The 15574-nt window shown below is 38.6% G+C and overlaps 1 pseudogene; it reads left to right on the plus strand.

Moving 5' to 3' along the window:
* Positions 1–5386: 5386 nt before the first annotated feature.
* On the plus strand, positions 5387–6308 carry LOC143390367 (olfactory receptor 2L13-like; annotated as a pseudogene).
* The last annotated feature ends 9266 nt before the right edge of the window (positions 6309–15574 follow it).

The following is a 15574-nucleotide window of genomic DNA, read 5'->3' on the forward strand; positions in this document are numbered from 1 at the left end:
AAAATTGTGGGTATATAAAACTTGATGTGCAATATAACCTTAATTACTGAATATTTTACAAAAAGCTGTAATAAAAAAAGCTTTCAATTCCTACATAATGGAAAAAAACTTCATTATTTAATGGTAATTTTCACAATAAAGAAACAATTTGAGCATACATAATACCTAAAATTAGGTAATAAATACAACATATGAGATACTCAAATTTTTACTCATGGTTTTATTAGGCTCATTTTATTGTAATTTTGCTATTATAAAGCAAATGGAAAAGAAATTATTATTTTCAGAGACATTACTATGTGCCATTACTGTGCATATATTGAATAACAACACATGAAATACAGATTTCAGAAACTACCAGGCATTGAGCAATATCTCAGGGACTCCCTCATCAAGAGAAGCAAATCATTACCCTCAACACACAGGAGGATGTCCCCTGGCTGCTCCTTAGTCTCCACAGAGGTCTCCATGGTGTGAAGAGGAGAGGAGTGATAAAAATATTCATTTCAAAAATACTCAAAGAATTTCCTCAGAAAAATGACTTTGTTGGCGGATGACTTCAGGACATACTGCTCAGAAAGGCAGTGAGTGAGTAAGTGTGCTGAGGCCATAAAAGGTATGAACCTATTTATTTGTTATTTTTATGTATTACCTGGGAGAACTTTGCTTCAGAGATGGCCTTGAAGTTGACTTTGGGGTCAAGAGCTCTACTTTTAATACTCTGTGTAGTGGAAATCCTGGGCATGAAACACAGAAAAGAGAAAGTGATTTTGAGCTAATTTATAAATCCATTGTCAGGAAGGGAAGGGAGGTGAGGTAATGGAAGGGGCAGCCCATGACACCTGGGAGGAAGCTTCTGACAACAAGTGAAGCTGGAGACTGACTAGGCCCCCAGAGCCCAAGTTCACAGTAAGGAGGTGATGTCCCATTTCTCACTTGGATTTTCCTTTACTTGGTTCTTGCTTTAAGTTTGTTTGTCTTTTCCCTAGTGACAATTGATTACATAACACCATTTGTAATCTTTTTGAAAATATATATTAGCTGTAGTTGGACACAATACCTTTATTTTATATTTTTTATTGTTCCTAAGGATGGAACCCAGCTCCTAGCATGTGCTAGTCAAGTGCTCTAATGTAATCTTAATGCTGTTTCCTCTTGCTAAATTACCTTCTATGACTTCATGGTTTTCCAATTAACTACCTTGAAACTACTATTGTTGATTTTATGTGAAAGGAGAAGAAAATGGAGTGTGACTTACTCTGTGCTAAATAGCTAAACACAGTGTTCAGTTAATTGCATCATCACAGATCTCAGGGGTGGTTTTTGGGAGTGAGTTAGCTGAGTCTCAGACAAACAATTGGCTTATTGGTCATGGGCTGATTGTCTGTCACTCTTTTTCAAGGATATTAAGTCTCATTGTATTAATTATTATTGCTTTCTTGTAACTTTTGCAAAATGATCTCAGCCACCTACACTACCTACACTTGGTGCAGTGATATTGTTGGATTCTGTCAAGTGAAGGATATTTCTTTCAACTCTAAGTATTTGAGCAGTATGCCCTGTAAAATGACAAAGGGAGACCATCATCCTGACACCCGTGTAGTCACAGAAGCAGTACTTCCCTGGTTTTAGTGTAACCAAGAGAGTGGGGTTTCAAGAAATTCTGGCACATGAAATAAGGTCCAATACCCAATAAAGAAAGTTGCTGGCCATTCATGGAAATAGGCCCTCATGTCTAACTCCCAGATCCTGGCACTTCAATTACAGATGAATGGGAAGTAAATAATCTCATCCATTATCTGAAGTATGAAAGTTTTTAATTTAGTAAAAAATATTACTAATGTATCTTTTTGATGGTACTCTGAACTCTCTTCTGATGAGAATCTAAGTGTAACGTATGACTCCTTATTAAATAACTGGATCACGGAAAACATAAACTTACAGCCCGTTGTGTGATCAGGGCTTGGTACTGCCAGAGATGCTGGCACCTTTCTTCATCCAAGATGAAACCTAGACTAAACAAAGAAGTGGAGAAAGTACCACAGAAGGCCCTCATGCTCTAATATTAAGGGCACATATTGTATACAATGATGTAAAAATAATATAATCTCACATATCATTAGTTTGAACATTCATACTAATTTATTTCAGAAAGTCATATTTAGTTCAGTTAATCAGCAGATCTGCTGAGAGCCTACTATGCAATAGCCCCTGAGCCAGGGGGCAGAGACAGAGGATTGAATGGGTCCCACCCTGTCCCTTGGCAGCACCCAGCTGTGCTGATGTGCCCAGGCCTCAGGGGTCCTTGGCATGTTTGGGTTCCTTTGATAAACCCAGGGTAGCACTAGCTGTCCTCATTGCCCACTGCCCAGTCTCTCCCATGGATTCCCCCTCTTAGCTCTCTGCTCAACCAGATCCTCCTGTGTGACCTCCAGAAGGAGACCTGACCCAATGTCACACCCACTAGCCTCTCATCTGGTTCAGAACAGAGCCTGAGCCCTCATCCCTCCCTTCAAAATTTTCCCGAAGTCTGAAACTTCCGGAGCCCTCTTGTCTCTGCTGCTACCCTGATGACCCAGGCAGGCTTCCCCCAGGACTGGTCCTGCTCCTCAGTCTGTGCAGAGTGTTCCAGAGCCTGAGGACCCCTGCAGCACCTCCTTGGAGTGGTGCTCAGTGCTGCTTCCCAGCTGTCTCTCTGTCCTTCCTTCCTGCTCTATTGTTGCTGTCACTAATGTCCACACAGCCCACAGCATGTGTCTGAGTTGCTGCTCTGTTGTCTGTGACACTCACTAAATATGAGCTCCAGACTGTGGAATCGTGTGTATTTTAACCACTAGAGCCAGGAGCACTGCCATCAATCATTACATAATTCGAAGGACCATGTGTCACCTTGATGGGGATATTGTGTTCATCTTCTCTGTGAGGTCATGAAATTTTTTCCTAGTGTAGTTAGAAGCAGAGAAGCCCATAATCCTACCTCCCCAGTTGCCTTGTGATTCTGTGCTCCTTTTGGGTTCCTGACCATGCATTTTTAATTCTCAGTGTGTCTCAATTAGATAGGCATCAAAAAGCTCTTCCATTTTTATGATAAACTCTCTTCCACATTTTTATTCATTTTTACCAGAGTTATATGTTGTGACAATTGATTTAAAGTTACTAAATATAAACAATGACAACAAACTCTTAATAGCTTTTCTTTCCTTTGGAAAATTAATAATGCAAATTGATTATACAATTAATAGCTGGGACATAATGTGGCATTAGTATTTCTGTAAGATGGAAAAACACAAAGATATGAAGTTGATAATCTCATACAAAGTCTAGATAAATAAAGAAGTAAAAACATATAGATTGTAAATATAAATCATAATTTCTCCATATTTGGGAGAATGAATGATAGAAAAACTAATTTCCTGGACTGGGATGACTCAGGATAAAAGAGAGGTTATTTAGAGTGAAATTACAGTTATAAATTCCCAAGTAAAGGCATGGGCAAAAAAATGAAGACAATTTTATTTAGGAGGAAAATTTTGCTCATTTTTATCTAACTTTAATTTTCACTCTAAATGATTAACACCTTTTACTTTAATGATTAACTCTGAAGATGAGAATTACAAACACGTTAGCTATAATTCCTAAGGAACCACTGCTCACTTGCTTCCTACTTGCATAGCTCAACATAAGATCCACCCTCCTGCCTGTACTGGGTGAGAACTAAACTGCAGTACAGGGAGATAAAACCAACAGCCCAAGATCCATGTGCTCTTACCTCATCTCAAACATGTAATTAGGCATGATCTCTAAAGGAGATCAAGACTAATACAAATTGAATTGAACAAATTGTTCTGTACGGAGTAAGACATTTTCCAATGAATGACTAAATGCTTAAAAATACAATGTAGGCACACAGACTCATAGTCTGATATGTAGCATAACTTAATTTGAAAATGTTATCATTCACATCAATGAAGTCTATTGTATATATGTGTCAAATGAGGACACTAATGCCTGAATTTATAGAATTTGGATTATGGATACATTCTAATAAATTATGTAATAAAAAGAATAATTAACAAAATTGGGACATTTAAAGATTCCTATAAAAATAAGAATATCTGCAAGTGTGTTTCCCCTTTATCTATACCCATGCTACATATCTATTACCATGATATTTTTAACTGCTGCTCTGAAAAACAGGGTGAGTTTTGCCAGTAAATGGATGCTAAGTGAAATAAGGGCAATCCCCCCAAAACCAAAAGTCGGATGTTGTCTCTGATATATGAGTGCTAACACACAACAAGGGGACAGCAGAAGGATAAAAGTCTAGTGGTTACACAATGGTGAGCCAAGAGAAGGGAGGGGAAGGGAATGGGAAAGACGTGGAATGAATCTGACCTAAAGCTGCTATGTTCACATCAGAATACAGCACAGTGAGACTCCACCTCATGTACAACCACAAGACTGGGATCCTGGATAGAAGAAGATACACTCCATGTTTGTATAAATGAGTCAAATTAAACTCTGCATGTATAACTAAAAGAGGAAATAAAAAAAATCAGGGTAAAAACTATTTTGCACATTATTTGATTTGTCACTATTGTCATTTGTTATTTGCTTATATGAAGAATAAAAACATGCTTGACTTACTTTTTTTGTTTTAGAGTTTGTAGGGCTTCAACAAATAGAATGTCCTCAGGGAAGAGCCACTATCCAGAACACATTTAAATTAGAGTGAATCTTACAAGACACACAACAAGTTTACATTCAAGAACTTTTGGATGGTGGCCCACTTTTAGGGCCAGCAGAGCAGCTTCTGTTTAGGAGGTGAGCAGCAAAGCTCTGGGAGAAGACCCTGGCTTACTCAGCTGCAGCAGTTCCAGTGGGGAGGGGACAGCAGGCACTAAAGGTGTGGAGGAGGCGAGGTCACTGAGGATGCTGACTCAAGCACACAGGACACTTCTGTGCCCCACAGGACATGTCTGTGGTGAATCTGAGTGCTGAGTTGGGGAGCTGGGAAAGCAGGATCCTGGCTTCCTCTGGGTCTGAGCCTGGTGCATAGTCATAGGAATGCTCCTGCTAGGAGTCAGCAGGCAGGAAGGCTCCAGCAACCTCATTGGGTTTGACACAAGTGGTACTCGAGTTTATATCTTAAGACCTTACATTTGTCTATGACTTGCTGAGATGGTTACCAGAGAGAACTGGGCAGGAACATTGAGTTTAGGTCTTAAATTCAACAAAAGCTACTGTTGGATAAATACAATTCTTTCTAAAAAAAAAAACCACTAACAAAGATGATTCTTTTTATTTTCCTCTTCTATTTTTTTTCAGGTTAGTTCTTAGTTTTTATTTTGTTTACATCTCAAAGAAATTAAAGAAGTGTGTTATAATGGAGAAATGGAACCAAACTTCAAAGGATTTTATTTTGTTGGGGCTGTTACCCCCAAACCAAACTGGCCTATTTCTCTTGCTCCTTATCATATTTGCATTTGTTCTTGCCTTGGTGGGGAACTCATCTTCTTGGTCCCCCAGCTTTACACCCCATGTACTTTCTCCTCAGCCAGCTCTCCCTTATGGACCTGATGTACATCTCCACCACTGTCCCTAAGATGATATATAACTTCCTGTCTGGCTACAATAGCATCTCCTTTCTGGGCTGTGGTGTGCAAATGTTCTTCTTTATAAACATTGCATGTTCTGAAGGCTTAATCCTGGCCTCCATGGCCTATGACTACTTTGTGGCCATCTGCCACCCCCTCCACTATCCTGTCCGCATGAGTAAAATCATGTGTTTGAAGATGATCATAGGAACCTGGATACTGGGGTCCATTCATTCTCTGGCATATACCACCTATGCCCCTCATCTTCCTTATTGCAGGTCTAGGGCCATCAATCATTTCTTATGTGAGATCCCATCCATGATGCCTCTGGTCGGTATAGACTCCTCGGACTATGAGTACATGCTGTTTGTGAGTGCAGTCCTGTTTCTCCTCCTTCCTTTCCTTGGCATCACGGCCTCCTATGGACGGGTCCTTTTTGCTGTCTTCCACATGCACTCAAAAGAGGGGAGAAAAAAGGCCTTCACCATGTGCTCCACACATTTAACTGTGGTGATATTTTACTACACACCTTTTGTCTACACTTATCTCCAGCCCAAGAGTGTCCGCTCACCCACAGAAGAAAAGAACCTGGCTATCTTCTACACCATCCTCACCCCAATACTCAATCCCATTGTCTACAGCCTGAGGAACAAGGAAGTCCTGGGGGCCATGAGGAGAGTGTGGGGAATGCACTTCTCCAGGAAAAAATGATCATGGCTGTCCATGCTTCTCTGGATTGCCTCTTTTGACACAGACTGTAACTCTCTCAAGCACTGCTTACCTATGGATGTATAATATGATACACACATATAAGTAGATTTCTACTAAGATATGCATGAGTAAAATTAATTAGATGATACATGGATTATAATATATAAATATAATAATTATTACATGTGTTAGAGAGAAAATGTTTTTGTTAATTTTACTACTAACAAATTAATCTTATTTTACATATAAAAGTATACATTTCTTTTTTCATATACTAATATTAATGAAATATTTTTTCTCATGTTGACAATTATAATTTTTATATATTTTACATGAATTATTACTGTGCTTGAATAACTTATTTTCATTCTAAATTTGCACAGCTTTGTGGGAGTTTTAGAACCCATACCAACTTGCACTTAACATATTTCAAATGTCCCAAGATCATATTTGCCAGTGTCTATGGACAATAGGACCTCTTGGTGACTTGCACTCTTCTCCTTTAGGAACTGATATGCCTTATTGTTCTATGTTCCTTTATTTGGGATAAAGAATTCTACTTTGATCTCTTTTTAAAAAACCTCTTGTTTTCTTTTAATTTTAGTTTAAATGCTTGTATTAAAAATGAACTTCAAGTGACCCCTAGGGTCCAACATTATTACATCTCTAATTTTTCTTGTTGCACATAATATGGAAAACACATTCTTTCTTTGATACTATACTTTTCTTTCATTGTCTTTTTAAAATTTTTTGATGCATTAAAAATTTTTGGTCCTTAACTTCAGTAGAAGATGGATCTTGGTTCTTATCACCAGTGGCTCCTCTGAGCAGCTCTTTGGGGTCTTCTTTCTTACCATCTGGGGTGTCAACACAGTGTGCCTCTCTCAGGTGCATGGCTGTCCCTCCCCAGCCTCACAGGCAGCCTGTGTCTGCAGGTATCACTGTGTCCCATCCTTTCTTATCTGTCTGCCTGTCAATTCCATAAGTCATCAGTCACATGCCCAGCTCTTTCCTAAATGTAACTCTCCATCCCATGTCCTGTCCAATTTCCCCAAACCCGGGTTTATGAGCTGTCTTGAGGTCCCTTGACCTGACAGTCCTGGAGTGAGTCAGCACATCTAGCTGAGGTGTGACTGGTGATAACTTCTATGAATTCTATCTCATGAATGTGCTTGGCATTGTTTTTGATGTATACATTCAGCCTCATTCCTCTGTCTGTCTGAAGATTTTTTGGGCCACCAGATATTTTCAATGTTTTTCTTTTCTTTTTCAGCAGGGATTCCTTTTTTTATTCTCTTTTGTTTAAGAACCAGGGCTGAGACAATCAGATGCAAATGTTAGATTGCATATAACTCAGAAATCCTATGGAAAGTAAAGAGAAGGATAATAGTGATGGAGGAGGATGATCTCATCTTTAAGTATTTAGGAGTAAATGAAAGAAAACTTTATAATCATTTAGATCTGAAGCAATGATATTGAAGGGTTCAGTTTTAGGCCCAAATGCCTATGGCCTCCAATTTACAGGACACTTGTATGCACACTGTGTCACCTCAAATGATGCAAGCACTCAGTATTAGAGACTGCAAAAGCATCTACTATTGGAAGTAACTGCTCTTCTTCCCGACTTTAAAGAGAAGTAATAAAATGAGTTGTAGTGTTGAGGTAAATCATATAACAAAAAATTAATCATTACTACAGTCCACATTATCACACTGCTGAACCACATTGTGAAGAGAAAGATAATCTTCCTTCAAAAGAAGATAGAAAAAAAGTACTCATTTGTTTTTTTTCTAAATAAAGTTCTCCTAAATTAATATATGATAAATATACATATATAAATATATATATATATATACATATATAAATATATATGTATGTATATATATATATATATATATATATATATATATATATATATATATATATATACACATACACTGTGCATTAAAAAATCATGCAAAGAGACACCAGGTGCTATAAAATCTTTCTGTCACAGTTGGAGGTGAAAAAATGAATGACATAAAATAAAATATAAAGACTATAATTTAACAGCTGTTTTACAAATGACTGAAATGATGCATAAACCATAGGAAATGGGGTACTGTGAGGTGAAGAGCAACTGGGTAATTTTCCCCAAGAGGCATCAGGGTTCAACAATTAAGACCACTTTGAGTAGAATCTGATAATGTGGTAGAAGTTAGGGAAATGTTAACACTGCTAACTCCTTCTACATGACACCTGCTAATGTCAGGAACTTCCTGGTAAGAAGAGCCTCTGGGTACAGTTATATGACAGTGGGCATTAACATAATATTTTCCTGAGCCAGAGGACCTAGAAGGGTAAAGGATTTCAGAAAGTCATTTCTGAATGTCTTGGAGTTCTCCATATTTACAGGCAGTAAAGAGTTAGTGGCATGAAAACTTACTTTATCTCTGATCTTTGTAGGAATGTCAGCATAAAACTCAATTAAAAAATAGATGAGTGTCTAACAAAGGATGTCTATCTGAGAATAAAATTAGAATTGCACTGCAGGATAGTGCTGCATGAACAGTGTATGTTATGGTGTCTGGAGAACACAGGAAAGGTTGAGGGTTTATTAAGAAGAGTAATCTTCAGGAGTTATTCAGGAACCTGGCAAACTCTGAAAAATGAGTCCAGCAGCAAACTGTAAAACTACGCTAAATATAATGTCAGCAATTGCATCAAAGGATGCTAAGAACAGAATTAGAGTCTCAAAGCAAAGGGCTTGGCCTTCTGAGGCAGTTCCCAGAATAGTCTTTCTAGCATCTCAGCTGTGACTTATCTGGACATTCCAGGAGGTGGTCTGTCTGTCTCTTTAGCAAGCTCAGCTTCCACATTGGCAAGAGGGGTCTCATGGAGCCCATTACTGATATTATAGAACACATTCCCTCCAGTTTTCTTTCCACTAAACTAAGTTCAGAGAGATGCACAAGTTTCCCAAGGCCATAGTGTTTCAGAGAACAGTGGCCTGGCTCCTGGTTCCCTCCATTATTCACTGCCTAGAATGAGAACAGGGCTTGCACTCAGCACCTCTGCTAAATTCAGTATCCTTCAGGTTCTTTCCAAGGACAGCAATCGATATGAACAACAGAGTTTGTACCTTAGTGCATTCAAGCTGTGATAACATGACTTCCTAAGGTAGGAAGCATAGAAGCAATGTAAATCAATTCCTCATGGCCCTGGACGCTATGAAACCCACTATCATGAGGGCTGCAGATTCAGTGCATGGTAAGGGCTGTGTCCTTGTTAAACATGGTGCTTTCTTGCTGCATCCTTACATGGTGGAGGGTGAACCAGCTCCCACCCAGCTATGTTCCCAAAGTACTGATTCCATATATGATACCTGAGCTTTATGACTGAATAGGCACCTTCCACACATTCTACCTCCTATAACATTACTTTGGGGTTAGGATTGTGGCATGTTTGTTTGGGAGAGGACACAAACCTTCCCACCATAGCACATTCTCACCAGTACCCAGGTTTACATAATGTTCTTCCTTTCTTACCCTCTGATTCTACCCTTCCCAGGGCCGTTTCAGAGGGTTCTACCTATTCATCCACATCCTTCTTCAAAATAGAAGGGCTAAGTTTATGTTTTATGGCTGTGCTATTGCCATGTTGAAATTTTAAATGATTTTATCTGGGCAATGCATGAAAGTTGAGGGGCTAAGCTGGTGGCAGCATTGCTTACCGTTGAGTTCAGAAGCAAGGCTCACACACTTACTCTCAAGCAAACTGTTGACAGAGATATTAGTTTTTCCTTTTCATGAACACAAACACAGTTCTTGAAGAAGCTCATGGTTTCACTGAACCCTCTTGAGACACAGGGTTGGGACTGGGTTCAGATGATGGCAGCTAAGGCAGCAAGACCATAAGATTTAGACACTGACACTTCCTGATCTCAAGAGTTGCTAACAGCTAAATTTTCAGTGTGGTGTGGCATACAGGTAGATATTTAGGCCAGTGGAAAATAGTAGAGCAAAGAAATAATCCCTCCCATATGTGACCAAATTATCTTTGAAAAGGGATCCATGAACATCTACGTGGGAAGGAAAGTCTTTTCTATAAAAGTTGATTGGAAGATTGGTTATTATTTTGAAAATACTGAATCTTCATATTTACCTTATACCACATAGGAAAAAAAAAACAAGTCCAAATCAATTAAAGATCAACATGTAGAAGCTAAAAGTGTTGAATAAAAGCATAAAGGCCAACTTAATGTGCTGTCCTTCACAGTGATTTGGTGGATATGACGCCAGAAGAACAAATAACAAGGAAAAATAACAGAGTCAGTGATAATGCTGCACGCAGCACAGGGAGCGATTTCTAGCACCGAGTAAGAAGTGAAATGCAGAAGACAGGACACCCACACTTTAGGCAGTGTAGACCAGAGAGTAAGCAAAGAACCCAAACAGGCTTTGGTTTCACCCAAGAAGACACACAAATGGGTAATAAGACCATTAAAAATGCTCACCATCAGGGATTACTAGAGAAATGCCCATGAAACTCACAGACAGACACCCTTTCACACATTCAAGAAACAATGCAGAATATATGTTCTGAGAAGGGTGTGAGAAGTTGGAAACTTTGTATAGCCGTATGGCTATTTGAAGTGATATTGCCCTTGTGGAAAATGGCAGCTGGTGCTGATGAATGCTCTTGAGATGCCATAGAACAGAACACTCAAAAGTGGTAAGATATACACTTTATCTTAGTTTCTCACCTCCACCTTAAAGCCAAAACATTTAATAAGCTGAACATTTTCAAATCTTATTCCCCCAATGTATTTTAGTAAAATTAAGGCAGGATCCTGAGTCTGTATGCAGCAATTGATATTCCATGACAGTAGGCTGCTGATAATTTGCAAAGAAAACTTGAGGAGGAAAATTATTTTTATAAACATTATTCTGAATTAATTTGAGGCCAGTGAATTATAAAGACACTATTCTGTATAATTTATATAAAGAGCTTAAATTGTTTAGTTATTAGCAGGTAAAAAAGAGTATTTGAAATTAGTAACTCAACTGACACTATAAACCTCTTTAATTTGTGTTTTATATCTGTGTGCCAAGGACAAACTTGCCATGAGACAGTCAATATTGTCCTGATTTATTGTTCTGGGAAAGGAGAAGCACAATTGATGTTATTCTTGTGTGTAATGCTTATTTGAACAACTTCTTGCATCCTGTATACCTGGCTTTATTGTCCCTTACCTTGAACTTGGCCAGATCACAGATATCTTCATGAAAAATAGTTCTGACTACATGAGAATTTGTGTTATTTTCATTAGAAAATTGTTCTTACTCGGAGAATATTTTGACAGAGAAGCACCTGAATAAGTTTATTACTCTAGATCAAGCTGAGGACACACATATTCTACATAAGGATTAATATTCTTAAGTACTGCCTGCTTCAAAATGAAGAATGTGTTTCCACATTTTGGGACACAGTGCCTCATTTCATTGCATAGACCTCTAATCCTCTACTTTTAATTAGAGTTAAAAATGGGATAATGAAAACGCCTGATTTTAGTGATTCATATATTGATAAAGTATAGATTTATCAAAGGCATCATCATCATCATTGGGATGAATAAGTGAATCACAGAGATTTAAACATGTACTCAAGAATACAGAGGGTCCTAAGATAGGAAATGGGGATCAAGGGGGAGAGAGTTCTCAGAGTCCAGGTAATGCAGCTTCCATTGAAGCACAGATGTTCTCCCTATAAACTCCTCTCTTGGATCAAAATGCTCCTCAAAAAATACCATTTCAAAGTGTGTTTGGTGTTATTAAATATGGTCTGATTATCTGTATAGATGCAGCAAGAGTGTAATTTTCCATTAGAGCCTCCTTAGGTTGGCTTGCAGGAATTTTTTCTAAGAAATCTGTTTGTACTTTGAAGTCTCTAAATAGAATGAACTGATAGAGAAATATTCAACACATAAATAAGTAAATGCCTTCCTCTAAGATCCTTATCACTCTCCACCATGCTTAGCAGAAATTGAAATTGCTTTTTTTCTTCTTCACCTGAAATATCCTGAGGGTCCTGACCTTGCAGAGTGAACCAGGAATCAGGTCAGTTTTACCAGGAAGCTTTAGGTTATGGATTCTGTAGGTCCAGAGGCAGTCCTTAAGAAAGCTAGTTGAAGCTTCATCTGGCCACCAGCAAGAGGAATTATCATGCATGAACCTCAGCTACCTAGAGTTGACAGCACTGTAAAGTGACTCTTCTGGAATCTTGAACAGATAAAACAAAGAGTTCTCATTAGAATGAATGTTTTGTGTCTACTTTGACATCTATAACAGTAATTACCATCTATATAGGAATGCTTTTATAGAATTGCTGTATTCATTAATATTCTCAAAAAATTAGTTTTATTATCTTTCTGCATGTGTAAGAGAGTAATAGTATCGCTACTATTGCTGATATCACCCAGCTCAACATTGCTTCTTGTTGATCCTCAGGTTCTAACTTACAAAACAGAAGGATTTGGTAGACATGACCTAACACCCCTACAGCTCCTCATCCTGTTCTGGAATGACTGAGCTTATCCCTCTTGAGACTAATTCTGGGCAGCAGGAGAGAGTGACAGCTGAGTGGGTTGGCTGATTTATTCCACACTTCAACCAAGTTCACCTTGAAGCTAGCAAAGTCAGGTGAAATGACCAAGTTTCTCTCCCAGGGGCTTGGACCCTAGGGATCCATTAGAGGAAGAAGGACATGTAAAGCTTGAAGGAGGAAGGTTCTGTGCATCAGAGGCAGCAGTTCATCCTTCTGTCCACTCTTCAGAAGTAAGTGTGGCATATTTGAGTCTGTTTTACTGGAACAAGGGAAGAGAAGAGGGAGATGACTGAACAAAGCAATAAGGAAGCAGCTCTCAAGGTGAGGAGCTCTGAGAGTTCAGCATAAGAGAATACTAGAGGTGGGAGCCGTGGGCACTGAGTATGTTCTGAGAACTCCCTCCTGGTGCCTTTGGCTCCTCACATCAGGAGAGCTGGGTGAGATACAGGCTGGCTGCTCAGTGTCAGGACCTAGTTGTTTAGCCTGGCAGAGTGTCAGCACAGCTTGGGGTTTAAACATTTTAAAGAATTCAATGGACAATTTGGAAGGAATGTTGTAAATAAAACTATTTCTATTTCTCTCAAAACCCAGTCCCAGATTTCAGATGATATAAGTCAAAATACTATCATTGTACTAAGTTAATTTGGGTTAGCTTTAACAAAAAGATATTTTGGAGACCAGGTTTTCTTATCATAAAGAAACATTTACTTTGCACAAAGAATAGGCCATGCCATAACAAATTGTAAAACATATGAGTCAATTTAAGTGTAAAATCAGTTGATGTGAACCTGTTAAAATTCCAGAATATGATGCTCTCTGGGAGTGTGATCTCCATTTCACTGGTCTTCTCTGTTTAAGGTCTGAATTTCTGAGTCTTCTCCATTAAAAGTATGAAAGGAAGAAAAGGGAGTGAGACCTACTCTGTGCTAAACACAAGTGCTCAGTTAATAGCATCATCCCAGATCTCAGGTGTGGTTGTTAGGGGTGAGTTAGCTGAGACGTGGCTTATTGGTCATGGGCTGATTGTCTGCAACTCTTTTTCAAGGACATTAAGTCTCATTGTAATAATTATTATTGCTTTCTTGTAACTTTTGCAAAATGAACTCAGCCACCTACACTTGCTGCAGTGATATGTGTTGGATTCTGTCAAGTGAAGGATATTTCTTTCAACTCTAAGTATTTGAGCAGTATGCCCTGTAAAATGACAAAGGAAGACCATCATCCTGACACCCTTGTAGTCACAGAAGCAGTACTTCCCTGGTTTTAGTGTAACCAAGAGAGTGGGGTTTCAAGAAATTCTGGCACATGAAATAAGGTCCAATACCCAATAAAGAAAGTTACTGGTCATCCATGGAAATAGACCGTCATATGTAACTCCAGTTTCCCGGATCCTAAAATTAGAAATGAATGGGGTACTGAAGTGAATAATCTCATCTCTTGTATGACAGTATGAAAGTTTTCAACTTAAAAAAAAAGATAATTAATGTAGCAAACAAAATCAAACATTTTATGATAGTTTAAACTCATTGTATCTGCAAATTTATATGTAAAAATAGGTCTCCATATAAATGATGGGGCCAGTGAACATAAAGTTAGAGAATAACATGTGTTCAGGTCCTGGTACTAACAACAAAATTAAACCTGGAGGATTAAAAGAAGTGGAAAAGTACCACAAAAAGTTCTCATGTTCTGCTTTTTAATACACAAATACTACAAACTTATTTTAAAAATTGTCCTCTCACATTTCGTTAGTTGAATTATCATACTAATTCACAGAAAAGGCCTCTGAGTGTGTGTTTCCATTATCAAAACCAGTGTTGTAAATCCATCGCCACAGAAGTTATGTTTGCTACTGTGAAAACTAGAATGAAAGTCTTGTATATTATTTTAATGTGATTTTTTTATTATGTGATATTAGCTTGCACAGAGAAAAAAACATGTGTTTTTAGAATTTCAGAAATTGGAAACCTTAATGGGGAAGAGACAATACTCAGAGAATATAATATAATCATGGTGGGTTGTATAGGATACACAGTACCTTCACGGGACAAGAACAATGCTTTGAATGGTGACCCACTTTTAGGACGAGCAGAGCAGCTTCTGTTTAGGAGGTGGGCAGCACAGCTCCGGGAGAAGACCCTGGCTTACTCAGCTGTAGCAGTGCCAGTGGGGAGGGGAGAGCAGGCACTAAAGATGTGGAGGAGGCGAGGTTACTGAGGATGCAGACTCAAGCACACAGGGCAATTCTGCGCCCCACAGGCCATATCTGTGGTGAACCTGAGTGCTGAGTTGGGGAGCTGGGAAAACAGGATCCTGGCTTCCTCCGGGGCTGAGCCTGGTGCATAGTCCTAGGAATGCTCCTGTCAAGAGTCATCAGGCAGGTTGGCTCCAGCTACCTCATTGGGTTTCCTGAGTCTGGTATAGACTTTGTATTGCAAGACCATGTATGTGTCCAAGATGTGCTGAGATGGTTACAGAGAGAACTGGGCAGGAACATTCTATTCAGGTCTTAAAATCAATTCAAGAAAAAGGTACAGATTGAAAAAATAAACTACAATTAACTCTAAACAAACACTAATAGAGGCAATTCATTTTTATTCTCTTTTACTGTTTCAACTCATGTTTAATGTTCAATTTTTATTTTTTACTTACTTTCAAGGAATTCGAGGAACTAGGTTTTC

This window comes from Callospermophilus lateralis, unplaced genomic scaffold (genome assembly GCF_048772815.1).
Source record: "Callospermophilus lateralis isolate mCalLat2 unplaced genomic scaffold, mCalLat2.hap1 Scaffold_2339, whole genome shotgun sequence".
Classification (NCBI taxonomy): Eukaryota; Metazoa; Chordata; class Mammalia; order Rodentia; family Sciuridae; genus Callospermophilus; species Callospermophilus lateralis.